The sequence below is a fragment of the Schistocerca gregaria genome, chromosome 4 (assembly GCF_023897955.1).
Source record: "Schistocerca gregaria isolate iqSchGreg1 chromosome 4, iqSchGreg1.2, whole genome shotgun sequence".
Classification (NCBI taxonomy): Eukaryota; Metazoa; Arthropoda; class Insecta; order Orthoptera; family Acrididae; genus Schistocerca; species Schistocerca gregaria.
The window spans coordinates 338,233,153-338,246,328 of NC_064923.1; the positions used below are offsets into that span (position 1 = coordinate 338,233,153).

At 37.8% G+C, this 13,176-nt stretch overlaps 1 protein-coding gene across 1 annotated transcript in view; it reads left to right on the forward strand.

Annotated features, from left to right (window-relative positions):
• The window catches only part of LOC126267372 (conserved oligomeric Golgi complex subunit 6-like), a 115,467-nt gene that overhangs the window by 13,725 nt on the left and 88,566 nt on the right, over window positions 1–13,176 (forward strand).

Consider the following 13,176-nt stretch of genomic DNA (forward strand, 5'->3'; position numbering starts at 1 on the left):
TACCCTGTTGATACTTTAACTGAACAAAGTAACAAACTTGCCCTCCAGAAACTAGGCTTAGAAGAATTGCATTACGGATTGGAACAAAGGCACAAAACCAGACGTAAAGCTAGCCAGACTACAAATTCCCCAGGGGCCTCTTCAGCTAGTTCTGCAATATCTGTAACAACCATTGTAAGGAGCTTTCCTGCTGTGACTTTTATCCCTACTTTTTCAGGAAAACTGAATGACATTGTCACTATTTTCATACAGCGTTAGAGACATAAAGCATAATTGCTCTTTTGACATAGGGAATAATTGCTCTTTGCCAGATGGGTTTCTGCGAAACATAGCGAGGTTAAAGTTTTCGAGTGACACATGCTCCTATGTCGAATCTGCTGATGCATTAAGAGATGCAGAAACATTTGAAGCCTTTGTGCTCAGTTTAGCAGAGCATTCTTCACTCAGAAGAGAAGTCGGTTACTATAGAGACTGTTTATCTACACTACAGCAAATGCCGAATGAAGATTTTGCCACGTCTTATCGCACGTATGTACTGAGATAGGAGGCTACTTGGGATCAGTTGACAATTGAGTCAGCATCTTCATACACAGACTAAACCCATAGATATGTAGAGGGTGGCCTCACATACTTCACTGCACAAAGCTCTAAGGTTAGCTTAGCGATGCGAGGAGGCAGGACAGTTTGTTTCTGCTCCATCACAAAGCAATGAACCATACTCTGTTTTTGTAAATGGCATGCTCTGCAAACATTTTGGAAAATCTAATCATTCGACCAAATATTGTTGACACTATGTTGTACTATAAGGGGCATTCAAAAAGAAATGAGCTGGAGGCTGGAGTGCACAAACCAGTGACACGAGAGTAATATCGTGGCGTGTGGAATGAGGTGTGGTTCCGACTAGAGCATGGAAGTTGACAGCCTGTCCATAGAGGGCACACTTGCACATCACGTGACTATATAGAGCAGCTAGCATCAATCATCCAAGCTGCATTGCAAACTGTGATGTGGAGGCATAAAAAGAAGAGCAAAGAGGTGTTGTTCGTTTTCCGACAGCGAAAGTAGGTGGAGGAACGGACATTCATCAACAAATGTCACAAGTGTACAGCGAACACTGTCTATCCCTTGCAAGGGTCAAGGTGTGACAAGCGCTTCTGGGAAGGATGGGTGTCATTAGCCGATGATGCACTGTCTGGAACACCACACTGCATTACCGATGACATCACCCAGCTGGTGGATGCGCTCGTTACCCAGGACCACCGAGTGACAGTGAAAGCCATAGCCGCCGTGGTTAGATTGAGCATCAGAAGTGTTCACACCATCGTGAAGGAACAACTGCACATGTGCAAAGTGTGTGCCCAATGGGTGCTCCATAGTCTTCAACCACACCAGGAAGCACGTTGAATGGCCCACTGTCTTGCTTATCTGCAACACTATGCTCGGGAAGGGAATGCGTTCCTGGCACGAGTGGTGGGCTTGGGATGCGTCATGGTGTCATTACCAGAATCAAAACGACAAAGTCTCCAGTGGAAGCATCCAGGATCACCACATCAAATAAAGCCAAGGCCATCCACACGAGTGAAGGAAAGGCCATTCTGACATTTTCTTTGACCAAGATGGCCCCCTTCTGATTCACTTTGTAGCGGTTCTGCCTGCTTTCTTTATTTCGTTATGTTGTCCTCAGTGTCGATGCACTGCATTGCTACACTGGTTGAAATGTGGGTTGTGGAAGTAGAACATAGGCTACTTTAAATAATGTAGCCGATAGATGCACAGTTGCGTTTCACTGTCTTTTACTTTCACTTTTCACAACCCCCCACTAATAAACAGTTATATGTGGCCAGTGCACTATTGTTCTAACCTCCCATAAACCTCATTAATAGTTTGCAGGCAAATGTCCACATACTGCTACAATAGTTTACTGTTGAACATCTACGAGCAGTAAAAGCATAACCACATAATTCAGTTCTTTCGGAATAATCAGATACGTATGGAACAGACACTGTCATTGCTTTAACACATGGCCTATTGTTGTAACACTTATTTCACTGTGAAGCTGATGCATTGTTGTTGTAATCAACACAGGCTCCTCCTCTGAAACTCGGCCGTGGACTGACTGTCTCTTGATCAAAAATCAGGCCCTTGTACATCATCACAATAATAAGTACTGAAACTACACATTGTTCGAAGTTAAATTTACAGAAATGACAATTAAAATGTAACTCATTAAATTAACTGAATACAGCAAAAAATTGATTCTTTTTAACACTTTCTTCGACTACAAGAGTTAGGCCAAATTATTTGTTTAAATCATGAAATTAACAAATATAGTTATGCAAACAATACTTTTGAGAAAAATTTTAATTACTTTGGAATTAAGAGCTCGTTTTGCTAATATGTTTCTAACTAGAACCAAATAGATACTTTAAGAATACTAGCACTTAGTCTTCCAAATGTTTACAGTTATTACAGAATTTATATTTGTTTATATATCAACAGTAGAATTTAAGTTACAAAACAATTACTGATTTCACCGTATAATGAGAGACACTAACTTGGAATAGTCAAAGTAAATTAGAAAATCAATTACATACATAAAACTAAGCGCAAAACTAGATCTGGTGCTCAATTCTTTAAAACTGAGGGCCTACCTTTCTCTTATACAAAAAGGCAAATCACACTCGTGTATGTTAGTGGTAATTAGTTCAATGACTATGCCATCTTTGGTCCCCTTAAAAAGGCTCTAAGGGGGGCAAATAATTCACCTCAGACGACGACGTCCACCTATATATGGAGAACTGGTTAACATCACAACCTTGGGAATTTTTTGAGACAGCCATTTACTGCCTAGTGTAACAGTGGGAGAAGTGTCTTAAGAGCCAGGCTCAATACTTCTAACATACGGGTACTGGTTTCTGTAATTATGCCTCCAGTTGCTTTCTTTCTTTCTTTTTTTCTTAACACTACTTATATATGCCATGTGGTAGAACACAAGAGTGACAGCTGCTCACAGAATTAACAACAGTGGAATTTTTTGCAAAACAGCACACAAAATGCAGGTGCCAGACTGAAATTTTCACTCTGCAGGGGAGTGTGCGCTGATATGAAACTTCCTGGCACATTAAAACTGTGTGTCGGACCGAGACTCAAACTCAGGACCTTTGCCTTTCGCGGGCAAGTGCTCTACCAACGGAGCTACCGAAGCACGACTCGTGCCCCCGTTCTCACAGCTTTTCTTCTGCCAGTACGTCGTCTCCTACCTTCCAAACTTTACAGAAGCTCTCCTGCGAACCCTGCAGAGCTAGCACTCCTGAAAGAAAGGATATTGCGGAGACATGGCTTAGCCACAGCCTAGGGGATGTTTCCGGAATGAAATTTTCACTCTGCAGCAGAGTGTGCTGATATGAAACTTCCTGGCAGATTAAAACTGTGTGCCGGACCGAGACTCGAGCTTGGGACCTTTGCCTGCAGGGTTTGCAGGAGAGCTTCTGTAAAGTTTGGAAGGTAGGAGACGAGGTACTGGCTGAAGTAAAGCTGTGACGACGGGACATGAGTCGTGCTTTGGTAGCTCAGTCGGTAGAGCACTTGCCCCGCGAAAGGCAAAGGTCCCGAGTTCGAGTCTTGGTCCGGGACACAGTTTTAATCTGCCAGGAAGTTTCAAAATGCAGGTGATTTTTGAAACTGGAGATATCAATGATCTAAATATAATATTTGAAAGTAATTATAACAGTATAGGTCACAAGGCATGTTTATTGAAGGGTGGCCTGTTTCAAACATCACATGATCAGCATCAGACCTACGGCTGTAATATAATACAGGATATAAATTAGAGGGTTACATTATAAGAATTTAAAATTACAAAATGTAGATATACCCATCTGATAGACAGCAGTTGTGTATGGAGCAGGAACCACTGAATGAAGATAGTTAACTGCTGGAGAGGGCTGTACAGCCATTTCTTAAATACTGTAGGCTCCACCTACAGCTGACAGCATGATGTGGGTGTTAGCCAATCAGGTATAATTCAAGAGAATTATGTGCAAAAAATGTACTTATTAGTAAATAAAACATCAAACTTACGTAAAATAATTTTACATTAAAGCTGAAACAGTTCGTTAACATAGCTATTGTAAGGAAATATACTAAAAACTTTAAAAAGGAAACAAACTGACCACATTCGCTGTCTATAGGCTGCCCTCTAGGGGCGTGCTGGAAAATAATCACAATGTTGTTGATTTCTATGAAGATCATGGATGCCTTACCAAAGATCACTGTGAATTCCAAAACTTTCTTTCGCAGTAGAGCATGAAAATAAAAAGAATATCTATTTTCTAGTGCTTGCAATTTCAAATCAAAACAGAAAACACTGTTTTGCTATTTGCAGAAAACCAGCATCCACAGGTATAATAATTAATGCTACTTCATGTCATATTACTAAATATAAAAAGCATCCTTCAAAACAATGATAAATAGGTTATTAAAATTCTCTCTTCAACCTGATGCAGTCCAAAAAGAAATTGGTACTTCAAAACAATTTCTGTTGTCAATAACTGTAGTGCTAGTCAAGTCAGCTTTTTATGTCAAAAATTACAACAAACAAATAGCATTGTTACAAGTTCCAATAGGAAATATACTAAAATGACTTACATGGGACTTTATTGGCGAATCTAATAAATATCAAAATTCTTACATCTGTAAAATACAGTGCAATGACTGCAATAAGCAATATATTGGAAAAACTGGTTATAACACTTTAATATATTTTAGATAGCATACTACTGGCACTGCACTTATCAAATCCTTGTTTGGGCAGCGTCTTGATGAACAAGATCACTCTGAAGGTTGCATTTCTAGCAATTTGATAATTCTACATAATCTACCTAAACAGAAACTTCATAATATGTTAGAGGAAACCAAAATTACTTTCTTACATCTTAGTACATTGTTATTCCAATTAAAAATAATTGGCATATTAGGTCAGTCATGGCACCGCATTTTTCATTAATATTTGTTCTTCCAGAAATCATTTTTATTTATTTATTTTCGACGTCACTCAATTTCACCAGGTTATTTTAGAAATACACACATATATTTTTCCTGTAATGTTGCTAGCCTCTCATACCACTCTTGTTACTATTTGCTACAATATTACAATCTACAGGTATTAATATAAATTGATCCATACATTAATGGCCACTGCTTATTTATATCCTGGGCCAGCATCTTTGTAGCATTATCTACTTCATTTATCAATGTTTATGGCTGCTTCAGTGGAAACCGCCTAAGATCAGCATCCTCCGTCTCCATAGTGACTAACTGCTTCGTATCTGTATGGAAAGTCATCTACTGGACATCACCTATCGATATTCACAGCCATCTCTTTAGAAATTTCCCTGATGTTACATCTTTGGTATCGCGTCCATCATCTCCATACAAACCAACAACATTGTAATTATTTTCCAGCGTACCCCTCGAGGGCAACCTATAGACAACAAATGTGATGTTTGTTTCCTTTTTGAAGCTTTTAATATATTTATTTGACATAAGCTGTGTTAACAAACTGTTTCTTCTTTAATATAAAATTATTTTACATAATTTTGATGTTTTATTTACATCTTTTGTACATAATTCGAATCGTACCTGATTGGCTAACACATCATGCTGTCAGCTGTAGGTGGAGCCTCCAGCATTTAAGAAATAGCTACACTGCTCTCTCCAGCAGTTGACTATCGTCATTCAGCAGTCCCTGCTTCCTAAACAACCATTGTTCATTAAAATGGGTATATCTATGTTTTGTAAGGTTATAGCTAATTTTATTGCATTACAGCTGTAGGTCTGAAGACAATCATGTGATGATTGAAACTGGTCACCTTTTAGCAAATGTGCCTTGTGATCTAGACCGTTATAATTATTTAAAAAATGCAGCTCCGCTGTGGGGAAACAGTGGAGCAGGCCTCACAAGCTATCCTCGCCTCCCATCAAGAGTAATTAATCCTGTCCAATATGGAAATGCGTACGAGGTGGCTAATGTCACTTTAGGAGGTAGGATCAGGGAAAGGCCTGTCAAAGTGTTTAGTAGGCACAAGGCTCAAATTAGAATATTGTTTTCTTGTAGTGACAAGTGTGCGCACAAGCAGTTTATGTGGGCCACTTGAGAACACTGGTTCGTACCGATTGGGAATAGCATACTGTACTCGGTACCGTAACCTACTGTGGTTAAGCTTTCTGCTATAATCGTACATTTCTCTCAAAATTATCAAGTTACTTTAACTGACAGCAGACTTCTATTCAACAATTCTTCCACACCCACTATTAGGTTCATTTTACTTAGGTACATAATAAAAATTTAAAATCTTTTCTTCTGTATTAGCCTGAAATACCTTTTGTGCTGCCATAATCAACAGCTTGCCTACGCTGCCTAATAAACAAAGCTTGCCTTCTGCAATCAATTGATAAATTATTAGTTCCAGAGCAAGGCAAAATTACTCTTAATCATGCCTCTGTGCACATCGCCAATTGGAATACACAAGAATACATGCATGGAGTGATAATACCCAGTTTCATATCTGTCCCATCAACTCTTGTTTTCTGTGGACTGGCCATACGGATCACATATAACACGGGGTATTGTTAAGCGATTCGAATCACCTAAACCAGCTGTACCCAAGCAGCAGTCATCAGGTGACTCTCATGTCATAACTTAAGGCATCATGAAATATGTTGCCACACCTGGGATCGTCTCCATGCCACCACAGCCTCCATCAGCACACCACTCCAATTGACCACATATTACCATTGTTGTTAACTAAAATTGCCCAGTTCAGACATCAAAATTTATTGTAATATTACTTGTAAAGAAGATAGAATTACTAACTTTGTGCCCTTGCTCCTTGTTTTCTAACTTCAGAAATTATAACATTTTTTTAGTAAACACCAAGGGAGCACTTTCCATATATTTAATCTTTCCAATCATTTGAATAGTTCAACCATTTTATTTGCAGTCTCGAAAGGAAGTAAACTGCTCCTATGGAAAGGGGTGGAAATATACATGGTTGGCTAATAGGCTGAATGGAAGCAGCTTAATTTTTCATACAATATTTCAATTTTTGTTTTTCTGTTTTTATACTCTGTACAGAGTAACTGCATTTTACTGAAGAGTCATGACCAGTCTCTGACTGGTATGGTACCAGATACATCTGCCAACCCATGCCTTATTCACATGCACACCATTCTTATAGTCAGTAATTGATGGAGTGAAGCCTTGTTTAGTCATTGCTGATGGAGGTACACTTCCAAATTACCCTCCAGTAACAAAGCAGAGGACTGCAAATAGTCACGTGAGGGCCCGCGAGATGTACTAATGAGAGTGGCCTGGTATGGACTTCGGCTTTTCTTAGCAGCAAGCCCTTCGCCTATTCAGACTTGTCTTCCGACCCCTCTCTCGGCAATATGCACCTCAGTCTGTTGGTGGGTCATTCCATGGTAACTCAAGTTACATATTGATGTTTATTTTATAAGCTTTGGACAGTTAACAGAAGGAAATGTTTCTATTTAGTATTTTATATGCCTCAAAACATAGTTTATACAGAGTGCTCTATAAACCTTTATCACAATAATTGTTACATTACTATATTTATAAAACCAAATCATAATTATTCTTGGTAACTGGTTATTATTCTTGGTAACTGACGTTACATTTCCAAGAAATGGCTTTTGCATATGATAAAGAAAATAAAAAGTCTGCTCTGTTTTATGTGAACATCAGATCTAATAAGTACTTTAACAAAGTTCCAAACATTTAATCTCCGATAGAATAAATATTAAAACATAATGAACAGGTAACTCACATTACAACATATGGTAAATCAAGTTTCATTGTCACAGATCACAGTCAAACTTGAAATAACCACGGGAATTTACAACACATGGAGGGTTAACTTTTCTGACAAGCTTGTCTTTAGTGTACTATATCTCATCTTCAATTTCAGGCCACTTCCAAAACTTTCCATCTTTCATCATAACATCAACTTTAAACTCACCATTTTCAATTTTAGTAATATTACCAGGAAAATGTGAATTGTCATATATTACCACCACCCAGTCATCTACTTGTATATCTAGTAATTTTTCTGTTTTGTTAGTGTTTTCCTCTGCAGCTGATGAAGTGGTGTGTCCCACAACTTCATTATTATAGTGTTCCAAGTGATTAATTTTAGAAATGTTCAAGAAAGGCTTGCAGTTCTTGATTAAGGCTGAGAGATGTAGTTTTTTGCTTCTTTAGCTAAAGTCTTCTTCACCCATAAGAATTGCTCTTGTGTTAGAAGAAGAATGCAACAATGCTTTTACAAACTCTATTTCATTGTTTACAACACATTTCTGGCTTTTCACGAGAGACCAAACTTTGCGTTTACAGCCCCACCAATTCCATCCACTGGCCCCTTCCCATAAGAAGCTGCAAAGTACTTCCATGTAATTCTTTTGGCATGACTCTTACTTAGAACTTTTATAGCCTGTGCAATATATCTGTTTTTAAACTGGGAAGCAGGACCATCTGACCAGATTGTAAATTCTCTAATATTTTTTGGTAGTTCTTCAAGAAGTCTATCAACATAGAGAACGACAGTGTTATTTGTGTGGTCCAGATTATCAGATACCAACACGTAGGGGTGAGAAGTACCCGAATGCTAAATCATGGCAGTAAAAATACTAATTTGATTCTTCTGCCAATGTGATTTCATCTTGACTTACACATGTAAAATTTTCAGAAAAATCAATTTGCATCATGGCAGTTAGCATCACAGAAGATAGTGATTCCTTCTCACTCTGATAGTTCTTTGATTGTTCTCTCTTAAAGTAGCAGTGCTCTAAAAATTTAGGTCCTATGGTAAGAATATGATCAATAAGATTCTATATGTACCTTCTTCCTCTGCTTTAAAATTTCTGCCATTACTCTCCTGCCACACATACCATTTCACACCCTACTCTTGTACACCAGTAAATAAATCAAGAAGTTTAACTGTCAATAAATCTTTACATTTCATGCACTTTCCCAACCAACAATTGGCTGTAGGCTGTGCACATAGAAAAAATTCTGTCCAGTTACTGGTGTACTTAGTTGTTTGAGGTACTATGCTATGAAGAGAGTTAACAGCACAGATGAAATTCTTGTGATATCTGCAGACACACATGTTGTGTGGAAGTTTATTGGCAAGCATGACATGTTTGGGTCTTAATTCTGTGAATTTGCTTTTACTGGTCACTTTGCCATTTTCTTCACAAAACATTACATGGGCTTCTTTCAAAAAGAAATTATCAAGTGTCGTACTTGCAACTTACTCTTACCTTTCTCATCTTTTACAGTCACAATGTCTTTGCGTCCAGGGGCCTGTCCGCTAATGTCATCCCTTTCATAGAATTTGGTCATTGCGCTTGTTATTTCATCACTTACTTTTAGTTTAGAGACTCTTTCTACTACTAAAGGTTCAACATATGTATGATACAACCTTCTAATAACACATTTTTGTTTTCTGGATGATGCTGGAAGTATGTGTTTCACTTTTGGTACAGATTTTTCCAATGAAGTCCTATTTTTATATGGTGGAGAGGCAGAACTACTTGGTGTAGCTGAAGGAGCTTCCTTTAGCTGCTTCCTGTACTTGGCAATGCTTTCTTTAACATTCCGTTTCCTGTCTGCAGCAATCCTTTCTTGTTCTTTTTTACTAAAACATTTTTCCTGTTCCTGCTTCTTTTTCCTAAATTTTTGTGTAGTTTCCTTGTGTTTGATATTTTATACTCTTTGTACTTGCCTTCATCTTTCATTTTCTGCCATCTTTGTCTCATCTTTTCAGCTGCACTTAGTCATTCTGCAAAAATTGCGAATTGTTGTAAAGTAGAAATAGCTATTCCCTATGGGATTTTATGTGGAATATGGAGATAAATATATATTAAATATTGTTAGTTGTGTTGTATGTAATTCAGAACCAACGTGACTGCTCAAAATTGTAACTAATCCTACAAAAATTATGGTAACTCACATTACATACATAAAGGTAACTCACGTTACGTGAATTAAATATTCTATACCAGGAGAAGGCTTCCAGGAGGAAATTTGAAACACCAAATTATGAGGTACACTTATGTGAAGGACAGCATGGCATATAAGTTTCTGTACTTTAATGTATTTTGTGAAAAATCTTTAAAAAATTGGCATTTGATAACTCTTGTTATACATTTTGGGTTAGGTTATGTAAATGTCTCTGTATTTATCATGCTTAAATTGTTTTCTTCTAAAAATATACCAAAAAGAAGACGAAGTTATGCACTTTAAAGTGATGTACAAACCATAAAGAATTATAATAAATTTCATGATTTTTTTTCTTACCTTGAAATCGATCAAATCTTCTGCTTGAACAAACTTAACAATCTAATCTTCAAAACAATGGCTCCCACAAGTAAACAATAGGTTGCCAACAAAATTCAGTGCCCAACCTACATAAGTAACAGGGGAAAAATTCACACAGAAAAATATTTTTTTTAATATATATATAATGATTCCTCGTTTACATTGAATGACGTAGTGCCTCCCTAGTGCTACACTTTGTACGTCATCCTGGTAGTTTTTTCTAAATAAACATGGCACACCAGCCAGTTTCTCAGAAGTACACTACTGTTCTTATTCAGTAATTTCGTGCACTCTCTGGCACCCACTTCCTGCAGTAGCAGTATTCTTGTCTGGTCCTGGATAATCTGGTGTCAGATCACAGGGTCTGAATGTACCATTGGATCAGGTACAAGGTCTGTTCATAACATTCTGGAACTATTCGCACAAAATTTTTCTCCCCTTACCTTTTACTTATTGTGCATGATCTCCTTTGAAATACTCTCCTACACAATTGACAAACTGTGCCCAACACCATTTCCACTTCCAGAAACAGTCTTGGTACTCCTTTTGCTGGATCGTGTGAAGCGCCATCTACGAATTTTCTTTTATCTCATATTGCAAGTCTTTGTCCTTTCAACAGGGTTTTCAACTTTGGAAATAAAAGAAAGTCTGCAGGTGTCAGGTCTGGAGAGTACGAAGGATGAGGCAGCGCAATGATTTTGTTTTTTGTTCAGTAGTCATGCACCAGCAGGAATGAATATATATAGTGTGTGTGAAGTGTCACAAAAAAAATGGATGACCAGATGATGAGAGTATGATTCCCAAAATATGTAGACAAATGTAAAAATTTCTTCATTGTGCAACTGTTATTCACTAATCTTTGATAACAAGTAAACCTGTTGCATCAGTGAATATGTGTGGTTGTGAGTACACAGAGATGAAGGTTACAGCTCTGATTATTTTCTTATGATATACTAAGAGAATACTGAAATATTTGTAATACTATGAAAAGGTTAGATTGCTACTCACCATATAATGGAGATGCCGAGTCATAGACAAGCACAACAAAAAGACTGCTAAACAAGTAAGTTTTCAGCCAAAACACCTTCTTCTGTATTTGATATAATACACACACACACACACACACACACACACACACACACACACACACAAACACACAACCACTGTATCTGGCTGCCAGAGCCAGACAGAAGAAGGCCTTTTAGCTGAAAGCTTACTTGTTTAGCAGTCTTTTTGTTGTGCCTATCTGCGACTCAACTTCTTTACTATATGGTAAGTAGCAATTTATCCTTTTCATAATATTTTCATTATTCCATTCTGAATTTTCCATTGTTTGAAATATTTTTAGTTGCAGATAACAAGTAAGTGAGAGGTGGTCAGTGTACCTATCACCTTCAAGATGAAATGATTGGTAGAGAAGCACTCACAGTGTGTTACAACTGTTAGGTTTATAAGCATTTCTTTTTTTCTAGAGTGGAAGAAGACACTATATGTATGTAGATATCCAGGGGTGATAACTATATATAGGGTCCATCAAAAATATTTGCATACATGTGAATGGTAACAGAAAATTTATTTTTGTACCTACAAGTGTACTTTCTAATTAAACTAAATGTTCCGTATGGTAGTTAATAGAAATATTCATAACCATTGACCTTCAGCACTGATACATTTCTGAGTATGAGTCACAACTGACACCTTAATTGACACTAAAGTGTCCAATGGAACATCTGTACACGTTGCTTGAATCTCATTCAAAAGTGTGTAGAGGCTACAACATTTATGACAGTATTCCTCTTCTTTTAACTGTGCCCCATTAGGAATAAATTGAGTAGTGTAAGGTCTACGGAGCATGCAGGAAACTCAATTTATCTCCTGTATCCTACAGACAGGGTTGGCAAATTTTGACTCAGATACTCACTCTGCTTGTACAATGGCGACAACAACAACACAGATTGTATTAAACACAACATACATACCAATGAATCACAGAAAGTAACAGTTCCTGACTTTTGTCATAACACACGAAACAAAAGCTTTCTGGTGGAGGATATCTTTTAGTCAATACAGTACTCTGGAAGTTTTTTGGCTAACTCACACAATAGTGCAGAGCACTGTAAATGCAGCTGGGAAGCTCTCAAATACGAACCACACTCTCTATGTTCTCACTTGACTTGGGTTCATTCACTGAAAACACAACAATTGGTTGAGTGCTGCTTGAAGACAATACCGAATTAGATAGACAGGCAAGTCTGTATGCTAGCCAAACTTTACAGTATGTAACAACAAAATCCAAATCACAGCCTAGCAGAAAATCACGTAGGGCTAGGATGACATCAGTACCCGCACCATAGGGCTCGCTGTGAACATTGGCTGGTTGTGACTTATGGATGTGTGCATAACTGTATCTGCTGATCAGTGTGTCCCAGTATGATTAAAAGATGCACATATCATATGTCATTAAACAAATAAAGGAGAAAATGTAATCTACAAGCATTGTTAGGTACCTTCTTTCAGTTACAGCACCTTCATAAAGGAAAACCCCAACGAGTCATCTAGGAGCTAAGCTGCACTACATCTGTGCACCAGACAAATTCACAGCATTTTCAACTGTGGTCTTGGCTTGTTGATTGTATTTCATCTGACCAACCGCCCCCTACTACCCATAATACGTAGTTCACTTGTAACCATCCCTGAAACCATCCACAAAATTATACCCTGGAATCTGGTTCATCTTCACTTAGCTGTTGCACTAGTCTTGAAATGAAATAATG